This window comes from Pseudorasbora parva, chromosome 10 (genome assembly GCF_024679245.1).
Source record: "Pseudorasbora parva isolate DD20220531a chromosome 10, ASM2467924v1, whole genome shotgun sequence".
Taxonomy (NCBI): Eukaryota; Metazoa; Chordata; class Actinopteri; order Cypriniformes; family Gobionidae; genus Pseudorasbora; species Pseudorasbora parva.
In genome coordinates, this window is record NC_090181.1 from 46,267,305 (window position 1) to 46,281,706 (window position 14,402).

Sequence of the window (14,402 nt, forward strand, 5' to 3'; positions counted from 1 at the left end):
AGGGCGCCAAGCACAAACTAGTTTTTGAAGTGGTCGAAGCAGTCCAAGAGCCATTACTCTCGGGTGACACGTGTGAGCAGCTAGGTCTTATGAAATGTACCATTCCAGAGGAGTTTCACAGATTAGTTGTATGCTCTGACACGCCACTCACAAAGCAAAAATTAACTCACAGCTTTAAGGATGTGTTTAAAGACCCAGTCGAGTCAGTCCCAGGTCCGGTTTGTGCTTGACAGTATCGTGTCCCCTGTGCAATGCGCGCCACGGAACGTGCCGGAGGCCTTGAAAGCCAAAGTGAAAGAACAGCTGGACAAGTACTTGAGAGATGGACACATCACAAGCGTCACTGAACCTACACCATGGATAAGCAATGGTAGTCATAGCCAAGCCAGACAAAGTAAGAATATGTATAGACCCAAAGCACCTACATCAAGATCGCATGCCAACACTGGAAGACGTTCTGTATAAACTACCCAAAGCACGTCTGTTCACACTGGTAGACGTTTGCGATGCCTATCTACACTGCAAACTGGACAATGAAAGCAGCCTAATGACAACTTTCTGGACACCATGGGGGCGGATAAGATGGTGTAAACTGGCCTTCAGCGTTTCGGTGGCACCAGAAATCTATCAGGGCAAGCAACACGAGCTGCTGATGAGGCTCCGCGGCATAGAGCCCATTGTGGATGACATATTGGTTGTTGGCTGCGGTGATTCAGACGCAGACGCAGAAGCCGAATCCGATCATGACAGAAATCTCCGTTCCCTGATGGAGCGATGCAGAGCTGTGAAACTCCGACTGAGCGAGAAAAAGTTACAATTCAAACTGAAAGCGGTGCACTTCCATGGAAAGCAGTCTTGGCAATGCAGACACCATAGGACGTAAAAGCAGTTCAGCGTTTCATCGGGTTCGTGACGTACCTAGCCAAGTTCCTCTCGCGGCTTTCAGGGTATGTGAGCCGCTTCGCAGGCTTTTGGACAAAGACGTAGCGTGGCATTGGCTCCCTAAGCACGACGAAGCGGTTCAAAAAATAAAACGTATGCACTCTAAAAATGGCTGGGTTAAAAACAACCCAATTGGCAACCCAGCGCTGGGTAAATATTGGACAGAACACATGCTGGGTTAAATTAACCCAGTGGCATTTTAACCCAGCAGGCTGGGCTGTTGAGAAAACCCAAAATGTAGTCAATTTTTACCATTAATGGATTTGCTATTCTGGGTTATTCTTGTTGGGTTGTTCTTAAAAAATCTCCTGTGCATTAGCCTAGTGTAAAACTAGACAATCATGAAAGAACAAATGAAGAATGCGTGTTTAGACTGATAAAACAATCATTTTTAATGCTTGACAAATGGTACAACACACAAATGTGTTAAAATTGGCAACAATGACAACTACAAACCTAATATATTCTGTCGGTTTATTCACGTTTAAATCGAACTTTTATTTTGACGGGTTGCCGTGACCTTTGAGTGTCTGTGTTCATGATATGACGCGCGCCCCGTCATTCACACAGAGACGCAAAACATGGAAGAGTCACGTTAATATTCAAATAGTATTTAATATATACGAGAAAAGGCACTGAGTTTTTTAACAGTATGTACAAACTGACATTAATATTTAACAAGGCTGTCAAAACAGAAAGCATACAAAACAACTGCTGTACAATGTCGTTCACCATCTTGGCTGAATTGGTCACATGACTGCATCACATGGCTAAAAATGCGTCATCGTATTAAAAAGCCTCCGTTTTCACAGTCCACATTACGACGCGAAGACGACGTTTTCAATTTTATCCGCTCTGGAGAGTTTGTTTTCATTGACTTAAAACGTTGTCTCAGTGTGGACGGAAGGCCAAAACGGAGAGAAAAATATACGTTTTCAAATGAAAACGTATTAGTGTGGACATGGGCTTAAATAGTATTTAATACACACAGACACTGGTATATATTCGGCTACAGTCTGGAGCCCTGCGTGACGCGACTGAACGCAGCTGCGGGACCGAATATAGTCTACTTATGAGTCGATGCTATACAGATACTTTTGTCACATTTTTTACGTTTCAGTATGTAGTACCGAAGTACCGGTACTTGTGACATCCCTACATACAACCATGGTTCATTTTCGTAAGGGGATCATGGTTCTGTGTAATCACAAACTATTAATCTATCGTCTCACATGCCGACCTAAACTAACACGAGTCAGTAACGTTACATTGCATCAGATTCTGAGGTAAAACTTTTGTCGTCTTAACGTCATGTAAGCTTAAGAATTGTTGCCGCGAAGAAGAAAAAAAACTATAATTATGCTTATTAAAATGATTAATAATGAAAATATATGAACTTATCTTAAAACATCTGCAACCGGTGGCTTTGCCTTTTGCATTGTCTTTTCAAAATGACAGTTTGGGAGCGAATTTAAACGAATCAAGACGGGAAGCTCGTGAAACAACCAAGCGCTGGGTCAAATCAACCAAGCATTGCTGGTTTATTTGAAAATGTGATCAAATAAATCAACAAAAATTACCCAACAGTCTTAACCCAGCATTTTGGGTTAAAAAACATCCCAGCATTATTTAGGTTGTTATATAAAGCCCTTAAGTTCTGCATAATTAAGGGCGTGGCTACTTTGAGTGACAGGTGTCTTGCCGTTTGTCTGCTCTTCAGAGCAGGGCCGTGCACAGACATTTTGAGGGGCAGTGGCCCAAACCAAAAAAAGGGGCACTAAGGGGTTGAGTATCATCCCGATATAGAGAATGAATAACAAACCTTTTATAATCATACTGTAAATACAAGTGTTAGGCTTTAGTGGTAATTACATTTATGCTGTTCTAATTATTTTTCCAAAAAGTTGATTCTGGGCTAATTTGATCTCTTTTCTATTTTATTTTTTATTGGAGATTTAAGTAGCAAAAGAGAATCGCTAAAATTATTGATTATATTTTGTGACAAAGGTCTTGTTTATGATTTATGTAAATCATACGCAACAGTTTTTTAATAACAGAATATGTAAACTATGGTATTTGGGGTAAAGGGCATATTTAACATTTATATATTATAAACAGCTGACTGACTTCCATTTGTTGACATGACATGGTTAAGAGATTCAGCTGGTAAATATCTGATGTTGGATGGGTAACATCACACTGTAAACCCTACACTATAAAAAAAAAATTGGTTGGTTTTTGTTGGTTTAACTTAAAAAAGTAAGTAACCTGGTTGCCTTAAAATTGTGAGTTTATTGAAATTAAAACTTTGAGTTGATACAATGAAGGAAATTTGTTTAATAAATAGAAACTCAAAATATTTTTGTATCTGAACCACATAAAAAATTGATAAATCATGAAAATAGCACTATTTGGCATGTTTCACTGCGTCATCAGAAATAAAACACACAATTACCCAATATGCTTACAAAATCTTTTAATAATATTTTAATAAAGGTTGTCGAATCTCAAAAAATTTTCATTGTATTAACTCAAAATTTTAATTTCAGTGAACTCAAAATTTTAAGGCAACCAGATAACTTTTTTTCTAAATAATTTTTTACAGTGTAATGTTGCCTTTACTTAAACAAATCAAGTAATCTTGACTAAATATTACTAGTTTAGTCCAAAAACTCAAAAATATAAGTTAGTATAACTTATTAACCTACAAAATACATAAACTTAAGATTTCAAGTTGAATGAACTAAAAATCATAATTAATTAAAATAGCTCACTCTAGTCTTGCTTTGATGTGATTGGCCATGCAAGGAGTTCTGCCTGGCAACAAGAACTAATTCACTGATTGGAGGACATTTACGAAAGGCGGTCCTTTTCTGTTGCTGATTCAAAATAAGATGGAGACTTTTTCATTTTGTGCAATCTTAAAATCGGTAAGTAAAAATTCCCAAGTTACTAAACATAATAATATTATGTGAACTAACCAGACTGACTTTATTTCTGTTTTAATGAAAATAATAGTTTTGTTGGAAGTCACCATGATGGAGATCAGTGTTTGCTTTAGTTGGGCTCTTGACCCTTGACTGTGTAATATTAATAGTTATCTGGCTGTTTTGTGTTTGTGAGACACATTTGGGAAGGAACACAAAGTCAAGAGAAAATGTCATTAAGTGATGCTGTTTGTTCATGTGTATTGGCAGAATCCCTGATCTCATGCAGAGTCTAATGAAATATGAATACAAATTTCCATGAGATTATTTACTCTTGTGGTAATTTAACAATTTATTATTTTATTTTTTGTGCACAAAATATTTAAATCTACGGCATTACTTAGACATGCACAGACTTCAAGAATCTGTGTATGAATCTCTACAATGGTGACAATTATTATTTATTTTTTTTTTGATCCGATAAACAGATCAACTCTGAACATAAAACCAGCTACAAAAACACCAGAACAAAAGAGCAAAAGTAAAAGCAAATAGTAAGAATCAAAGAAAATTTGGCACAATTCAGATGTATAATTTATTCATGCTGCAATGCATGCTGACGTTTTGATTGGTTGTACCCAGCATGGTGGACTAATCATCTGGTGTACCCAGTTTGGTGAACTTAACAATTTAAGTACAGTGAACGTGAGCACCTAGTTAAGTGAACTTAAATATACAAGTTTTGGGAGACTCCATTACTCAATTGAATTGAGGGAACGAATTTACTCAAATCAATTGAGTTCAATCAACTTATTAGGGTTTTCAGTGCATATATATATAATAAAAATATGATTATAATCATATCATATCATATAATACAAATATATTTCGTTGTTACAACGATAAAAACGTTATTAAATTATCGGATCTCATGCTTTCAGATTATTTATTTTGAAAAATGGTTTCTGTATTTTAAAAATATTTTTATATTAACATTTTAATATTTACTGAACAATAATTAATTATTTTATTCATCAAAATAATAACAGATAATACTGCAAACGTTGCTAGAGATTTTTTGCACAAATATGAACTTTTTTGAAAAATGACCACATTTGTCTTAGTGTGTGCTTTAGCCCATTGTACCCTGATACAACTCATTCATATTTATAATAGCCTTTATTACCTTTTTTTAAAATTGTGTATACGGTTAATATGGTCTAAATAAAATATCATAAATATGACGTATGTTATAGATACTAGTATTAACACATAAAATTGATTATAATCAGAAATCTATTTTACAGGAGTTAAAGAGGGACAAACTGTCAGCTAAATATTCAGTATACAGTATGACGATTTACCCGCTGGCATGCTGGAGCTTTGAATCCCTTTTTGCACTGTTGAAACAAACAAACCTAATTTCGCGGATCAACCACTGTCTGTATGTGGATTGTAATCTACCTGTTATTGTGACGACATTCTGGAACTGCCGTCTCCACAGAGAGCGGCCACCGCCACAGACGGTGAGCGATGCTGCGGAGTTTTTAGCAGAACAGAAACGCTTTTATGGGAATCCTCTGGGTGTGAGGAAGGGAAGAGGGCAAGACGGCACCTCAGCCACCGGGACACCCCCTTGTGCACGGCTCTGCTTCAGAATCCTATGGGTGACGTCACGGGCACTACAGCCATATTTATTTACAGTCTATGTTTCAGACACAGCCCTTGATTGAGCCACCTTCAATTCTTATCATAAGTGCTTCCGGTGTCATTCACTTCCAGTTATTTCAGCAGTACAGTCCCTAATCCTGCTGCACATTGCAAACAGGTGTTTGTAGCGCAAATGTTTTTTACGGTCGGTCTAGTTATTTACCTATAGTGTAAGTCAAAGAAAGCTACCTTCTGTGTTGTCTGGGGTTTTCTGATGCTTTGATGCATCAGGAATGTGTCTGCACCGCCCTCCCCCTTGTTGAAAGGACAATGACATGCTTTTTAATCGGGCACGGTGTAAAATGTCCATGTGAATTGCAGTCATCAAAGCCGGCCGGGCAGTCCATTAGCATGGCAGAAAGAAGATGGTCTCTAAAATGGAGTCATTAGTTACGCAAACCCCAGGACCGCCTGCTTGTTTGGATGGCTGTACTGCTGGCCTGTTTTAGTGAAGCGGGAGGAATAGTGGTCGGGTTTGTCTCATTCTTCTCTCTTGTGCGGCTGAGTCTGACGTCGGGCTGAATGGACCCAGTTACGGCAGAAATAAGGGGCGAGGAGAGGGGCTAATAACTGTTATTAACCCCGCGTGGACATGGCCACGGAGAGCGCGGCACGATAACGAGGGCCCGCTGTCAGAGTTCTGAGGTGCGACGCGGAGCCGCTCTCGCCCCCTAGGAGAAGCTAACTTATTAAAATAATGAATTAGCCCACCAGATTACTGGAGCCTGCGGCAAAGGCAATTATCCCTCTCCAAATCCCCGACCGGGGCTCCCCGACGCTGCCATAAAACAAGCGCTTGCAACAGAAAGGCCCATTCCAATGAAAAGGCTGTTAATTAGGATCTCTCCCACTGCGGGCGGCCCTTTACTGCCGCCACAACACGAGCCCGCGATGAAGAAGACAAGCCGTCTGAAACGGCGGGGAAGCGGCGGACAGAAATGATGCGGGAATATCAAAAAGGACTGAGATGAAACTGTAGAGGTGACTGAGCGGCTCCGGTGACAAGAAATATTGACTTTGTGTGGAGGTGTCATGTCTTCAGAAGACCTGATCAGATCTCACGTCCCACAATGACATTTACTGTGTGTGTGTGTGGGGGGGGGGGGGACACATGTGTATAATGCCATGGGTATGACACAGGTATTACAGGAGAGGGTGAAATATGAGGACATTACCCATGGCCCCACTTTTCAAAAGGCTTATAAATCACACAGGAGGAGTTTTTATGAGAAAGTAAAAATGTTTCCTGTGATCGGTTTAGGGGCTGTGTGTGTGTGTGTGTGTGTGTGTGTGTGTGTGTGTGTGTGTGTGTGTGTGTGTGTGTGTGTGTGTGTGTGTGTGTGTGTGTGTGTGTGTGTGTGTGTGAGATGGGCAGGTTTAGGGGCAGTGTACACTGTAAAAAAAAGGCAAATGTTGAACTTTTGCAGTACAATCGACTTGAATGTTTTAGTTATATCAATTTAGATTATGTTAAACTGACTTTAAAAAATGAGTTACATCTTGTATAACTAATAAAAAAAAGTTTAACATTTCTTAACTTATTTTGATGAGTTAAAACAATGTAAAAACATTTTTTTTACAGTGTAAGGGGATAGAAAATACGGTTTGTACAGTATAAAAACCATTATGCCTATGGAATGTCCCCATATTTCACAAAAACAAACGTGTGTGTGTGTGTGTGTGTGTGTGTGTGTGTGTGTGTGTGTGTGTGTGTGTGTGTGTGTGTGTGTGTGTGTGTGTGTGTGTGTGTGTGGCCCACTGAGAGTCATCGATACATATCCCAAATCTACGCCTAACATCATAAGATCATAAATGAAATTCTCCGTAGTGTCGTGTTTTGCAGGTAAAGGTCTGTAGAAGGACAGCGCTATAATAACAATCATAACAACAACAATATGATAATAAAGAAATAATAATGAAGAAAATGAGACTAACTATAACTGTGCTCAGTTTGGTTATCAAAACAAAGACCAGTCTTATTTTAATATCACTCGGATACTAAGAAAGATTTGTATCATTATATTCATCTTTATTTATTACATTTTTCGAAATCTATGTAATGTATTATTTTATGATATGTATGTATATATAGTTTTAGACAGTTTGCATTCAGTTTTAGTTATTTTAGTAAATCAAGTTAAACTTAATAAAAATGAGGCTTGGCAACTAACTGAGATAAAACAAGTTTAAGTTTAGTTCATATTTAAAGTAACTTAAAATCATATTTAAGTGATTTTTTTATGGTTTTATTAGATTAACCCTGTAACAGACTTTCTGTCTCGTTGAGGTCAAAGGGGGATAGGTTTTATTTTTCTGCGATATCCGATATGACATGAGTTGATGTCAGTGTATGGTTAATAATGAATTAAGCATGATGTGCCCCCTCCTGTAAAGTCATGACACAGTGATGCTCTTACAAATCTGGGTAACACTTCACGGTAAGGGTACATGAATTATCATGAATTCATGCATTAATTCAGGCATGACTTATGCATTACTACAGGCATTAATATCTCATGAATCATCAGGAACTAACAGGAATTCAGTCTTTCCTTCATGGATGAACAATGCCTTAATTAAAACATCAAAACTTTTTCACTTGACTACTGTATTATAATGTCATCAGAATTAATGTGCTATGTGCTGAGCCTGTGGCCAGTTTGGGGTCTGACCCTTGACCTGCAGGCTACTATAAAGAATAAATAACCATGCTTAAAGGGGTACTTCAGCGCTGGGAAGATGAATCTGTATTTAAACTGGGTCATCAATGTAGTAGAAATGTGAAATTATTTTTGAATTTGGTGCCTTCTAGACTGAGAAACGACAGATAATGTATTTTTGTCTCAATGGGGATGAAAGACTACATTTCCCAGAATGCTTCGCTGCCCTGTGAGGCCACTCCCAAAGCCACCGCTACTGGATTACAGTGACTGAGTTGGAGAAGACACTACAATTAAAAACTGGAAAGTGTGTGTTCAATATCATGAGTGAGTCACCGCGCGAGTGTCACAGCACTGAGCTGCATTTCCCGATAATGTTGTCTCTTAATGTTGTCTCTGCCCGCTATGAAGACTCTAAAGGTATAACTTAACTGAAGGTATACCATTTCTAGGTGTGTTCCCTGAACTATACCTTAGTAAGTCGCTTAAGGTAACCCTTCTTAAGTGCGACGTTAGTGTGTGCTGTCCATGGGGGGGGGGGGGGGGGGTGCTGAATCGGCTTATATCGATGGCTCAAGAATCGATTATCTACTCTATGCAGGGGCCGTTTCACTGCATTATGTTTAAATTATTACAATATATTTTCCATAGTGTCTTGATTTACTCCACAACCAGGGATGATTGCCCATACAGCAGCTGCTTCACATTATTGTGTAAATGACTAATTTATATTATTAGATGGCCTAGTCAATAAAAACGCAACACGCAAAACATATAATCAGCTGCTACTAGAAAAAATAAAGAGAGAGGAGAGCTGCCAGCAGCTGATTTCAGGGCTGAGGGGTAGCTGAGCTCCGTCCAGTTTGTCTCAAAAAAGTTGGTCCAACAAGATCTAAAAGCTGCTGAATTTGCTGTCGTGGTAGGCAACATTTATTTTTAACAGCAGCTTCTGACATGGTAGCAAGGGGACGAAAGTTTTCACGACTAAATGGCTCCGCGGATGGCGCCGTCTTTCATTTAGCACAATTCTATTCGCTGCCTCGCTGCCAAAGTTTGACTAAACTCCTCCACAATCATTCCCTTTAAATAGACTCCTGAGCTTTTCTTGTCTAATGGTTTGCCAGCTGATGTACCTTTGGATAATATCATTAAAAAGCTAACAACCATTAGTGTTTGTAATTATATTTTTTATGACAATTTTAATCCTTGCATTAAAAACAAAAAGCAAAAAAAACAATTCAACTAGCCTAATTGAACACTGGGTCTATATTACAACTTCGGAATTATATTCGTATAGACTGACATATAAAGAAGCTTTTTACACAGTGGTGGCCACTCGTGGATTGAACTGTTAATAGTGATAAGGTATAGCTAAGAGTGGTCCAGACCAACCTTACGAAAGTATGACTTACAGAAGGTATTCTTAACTAAGTTTGTTTCGGGAAACACATATTAACGTTAAGGGATACCTTAAGGTATAACTTAAGAATGACGTAGAGTTAAGAAGGTTTCGGGAAATGCAGCCCTGAGCACTAACTGCAGGAGTGAGATAAATGAGCTGATGAGCTCTCGTGATGAGAGCTGAGGTAATCGCGACTACACTCGCGGCATACATTCACAACCCGAGCTCAGTCTGGCACGTTTCAGTTCATGCCTTTGCAAGCTTAACTTTCATAGAAATTAATTTAAGAAGTTAAAAGACTTCCATTGCTCAGCATAGCTCCGTTTAAATGAGTTCCTGTAGCTGAGCTGCACTGTAAAAAATGAAATTGCCATTTGTCCAGTAAACAGTGCTTTTTGAATCCCATATATTAAGAATTGTTAATAACTGTGACTCTACATAAAAATACATGTTAGCTCAACAAAATTCTCCAAAATGTCACGCTACATATTAAACAAAGTTTTCTGGACAAACATTTTTGTGTTGAGCAGAAAACCTACGATCTAAATAGTTTGCGCATGCGTGATGAGCCAGAAAATCGCGCCGAAATGCACGGGGTTTCCTTCTCCATTTTGCAGGGGTAGCTCCTGGCTCGTTTTGAAGTTCGCTCGATCCTCCTGCCTTTTCAAGGATCTAATATTGCCATACTTCAGTTGGTAAGTATTAATATTACTTTTCATTTCATGCATGCAATGAATTGCATATTCTCAAGCGGACAGTGTTATTGTTAGACATACGATTGGTTGTGTATTGTTAAAAGGCGTGTGGCCTAACATTTTTAATGTTTGCCACTGCTCAGATAAAGATTAGCTCATTAAAGTTCTTAATGCAATAACGTTTCAATACAATAGCCAAGATAAAAAAAAACTGAAATTAGCGAGTAATATGTTTGTTTAGCACGAGTATTCAAGTCTTTTATTGTTAGTTGAGGTTCTTTTCTTTTTTTGTCTCTAGGTGGCGCTGATAAACTGATATACGTTGAACCGCGTTTGTGAGAGAGGAAGACAGCGGAGGGTGAGGTAAGAACGTGTTATGTGTTAATGTTTAATTTGTAAGCCGGGCACACAATGTATGGATATATAAACTATTATGTAATGTTAAATGTATTTTAGCCGTTTCAATGTGCATTTTCATCGTTACAAATCACACGCAGATGTATGTTTATGAGTGTGTTTAGAACGAAATATTTATTTATTTTTTAAACATTGAGAGCTATACATCATATGATTTTAAATATGGGGACAAAGAAAAAAAGTGTAGAATAAGACTATGCATAGCATTTTTTTGTTTATTTTATAATAATTTTAAATAATATAAGGTTGTGATGTTTACAATAGGTTCGAACTGATAATTTTCTATTTTCCAGAATGATCCAAATTGGATGTTGTTAGCATATTGTTGGATGCAACACTGAGGTATGCTGTATAAAGAAAGTTTCCACATTTGCACACTGTCTCACTGTCCACATATGTTTGTCTGCATGGAACTCAATTCTAAGAACATCCTTTATGCAGGACACTGCAATGGACAGCCTGAGTTCAAGATAGCATGTTGCTCTGCTCTGCCAAAGTGTCCTTTATATCAGAACGACTCTCCACCTGGTAAATAGTGCATTTAAGATCTTGAACAAACAAACTTGTTGAGAGCATCTATGCTGACATGTTTGTCTTTTATGCTGTTGACTTAACTGATTATCACCCTTTGATTCCATACAGTTTTGGAGAGCCTGTGTTTGTAACCCTGAGGACATATCTGCAGCACTGAATGCATATTTAATGGTATGTGGCAACTTTGTTTTTTAACTTATTTTTAATTTATTAATTAGATAATTGAAATTGATTCTTTTTGATAAACAGCCTTTTCTATTGTGAGTTGTCATATCCTCCACTGAAGCCCGGCGAGTCAGGCTTCCGGAAGTGCCTGAATCAGTGGACTCTCAACAATATACTTCAAGTGAAGCTACTAAGAGGACTTTGCAACCTGTCGGAGATCTCAGAACTGCCCAATGAAAGAGCAGTCTTGGATATTCAGTGGTCCAACTCCTGTGGTCACTTGATGAAACCAACAGCCTACCATCTCATCTTTGGTACTAATAGTCTCAACACTTCTGAAGGGTCCTCCCACAACCCCACATTCTCTGTACAAAGGTATTATTTACAAACTGCTTAGAAATTGGCCTTTAACATTCCCCATACCAATTCTCTCATTTGATTTGAATTGTATTATTTATTGCATTAATACAAATTAATTGTTTATGAACAGGTTTTTGAGGAGTTTTTCAGAATCATCAAAAAAGACCTTCTGGGAGACTTCATGGCAGCCATTGGCATGTACACACCAAAGCTCCTGAAACTTTACAGAGACAGAAAAGAGCTTTCGGACAGGACATGGATGCACTCCTAGAAATACTTCATGACAGGGTAAGTTCAATTTCAATGTTTTGATAGCTTGATCTGTGTTACTTTGGCTGATGATGAATAACATTTTTATACCTAAGCTATTTGGTTACCTTTCTTTTGTATGTTTTTCTAGACAACAGACATAGATGATCACAGGAGGACTCCTGCTCTACAAGGCCTGCCTGTATTTCTTTTCGAGAACCCAGCCGAGCTATTCAAGAAGTGTAATGTACGTATCAGTCTTCAAAAGGCTTAAAGGGTTATTCCAAACATGTAAAGTCTGTCATAAATTACTTATCCTCTTGTCATTCCAAACCTGTAAGACTGTCATTAATTTTCAGAACACCAATGAAGATATTTGAAATGAAACCTGAGAGATTTCTGTCCCTCTATTGACAGTCTATGCAACTGTCACTTTTCAAGCCCCAAAAGGTAGTAAAAACATTGAAGTAGAGTAGACCATGTGACTCCAGGTGTTTAACCTCAGTTTTGTGAAGTGACATGAATAAGTGAAAAAAAAAAAAGTAATTTTTTTTTTTACATGCAGAGCAATTGCATCGCTAATCAAATTGAGGTTACGCCTCTGGAGTCAAATGGATTATTTTTATGTCTTTAATACCTTTCTGGGCCTTAAAAGTGGTTGTTGTATTGGCTGTCAATGGAGGGACAGAAATCATTCAGATTTCATAAAAAATATCTTAATTGCTGTTTTCAAGATAATGGAAAGTCTTACGGTTTGGATCAAACTAAAGGTGAGTAAATAATGACAGAATTTAATTTTTTGGGTGAATTAACCATTTAAAGTAGGGATGTCCAAACCTGCTCTTCTATGGCTCCTACCTACCTGGAAGTTTCTAGTAATCCTGTGGACCTTGATTATCTGGTTCAGATAAGTGTAGTTGGAGTTAAAGCTAAACTCATCAGCACAGTGACCCATAGAACAGGATTGGACACCCCTAGTTTAAACTCTCTCTCTTTGGTGTTTTCTGCTTATTTACTTGGTCATGCCATTCTTTGTGTTATCTGTCATATTATAATCTCCACTTGTGAATAAGGATTTCACATTATAAAACTATTTACCAATACAAAGTTTACAATTAGTGCATACAATTTATGTATTGCCAACCCCTCATCCCCACCCCCATCTTAATTAATTTTTTACAAAATTAACTAATTAAATTCTAAACTAAAATATATTTCTTATTGTGTTTGTGTCACAGGAAACAAAAGCGGTCTCTGTTGACATTTTCTATGTGCTGGACGATAACACCCAAACAACATCACCATTTATCAAGACTTTTGCTGTTGTACTGGAGGGGTTTGTTCTGGAAGAAGTTTTCCTATCCTAAGACGATCCAAAGACTGGTAACAAAATGGTTGTGCGTGAGGCAGAGTTGGACCAGTGTTTCCAGTTCTTTTAATGTTTTTAAAAAAAGTTTCATTTGAGACATTCAAAATAAAAAACAAGCATTGAAGTTTTGTACGGACTGTTTAAATGGACAGTTTTACTCAAAAGACACTGTATGAAAACTGTGCATTGCAGTGTTGTGGATACGTTTTTTTTATGTTTTTAATTACAGATTGCAAGCTCTTTTACAATGAAACACTGCACTCATATTGATAAGCCATAAAATAGTGAAACTGTTTAGAGTGTAAAAAAAAAAAAAAGCATTTGTGTGAATATTATTTATGGATCTGGCATTGAGTGACCTGTTTATCTTTGCTTTGTCCTAAAGATATTTTAAGCAAATTTGGACAAGTGTTAATTAAAGGGTAAGTTTGGCCAAAAATGAAAACCCAAAAAGTCATTTACTCAACCTAGGTTGTTCCTGACTTGAATGTGTCTGTATTCTGTTGAACACAAATGAAGATATTTCGAAGAATGTTGGTAACCAGACAGTTAACAGTAGCCATTGACTGTACTCTACATAGTATTTCCCCCCCCCTACTATGTAAGCCAATGGGTGCCGTCAACTGTCTGGTTACTAACATTCTTCAAAATATCTTCCTTTGTGTTCAACAGAAAACAGACACTTGCAAGTTTGGAACGACCTGCGTGTGGGTAAATGACAATTTTTTTCAATTTTGGGTGAACTATCCCTTTAGGAATTATTCTTTCCTGTAGCTTAAACAGTAAAGCGTGGCACTAGCAACGCCAATGCCATGGGTTCGATTCCCAGGGAAAGCAAGAACTGACAAAAATGTCAAATGTGTACCTTAAAATGCAATGTAAGTCGCTTTGGATAAAAGCGTCTGCCAAATGCATAAATGTAAATGTAAATTATATAACATTTCACTACATTCTTTTCAAATGTATGTACAT

The 14,402-nt window shown here is 37.8% G+C and overlaps 1 long non-coding RNA gene across 1 annotated transcript; it reads left to right on the forward strand.

Annotated features, from left to right (window-relative positions):
- Positions 1-10,001: 10,001 nt before the first annotated feature.
- LOC137090788 (uncharacterized) lies at positions 10,002-13,961 on the forward strand. The gene is made up of 9 exons (XR_010907971.1): positions 10,002-10,336; positions 10,635-10,699; positions 11,047-11,095; positions 11,195-11,281; positions 11,396-11,458; positions 11,537-11,827; positions 11,943-12,100; positions 12,213-12,308; positions 13,300-13,961. It is a non-coding gene; the product is annotated as an uncharacterized lncRNA (long non-coding RNA).
- Positions 13,962-14,402: the final 441 nt, after the last annotated feature.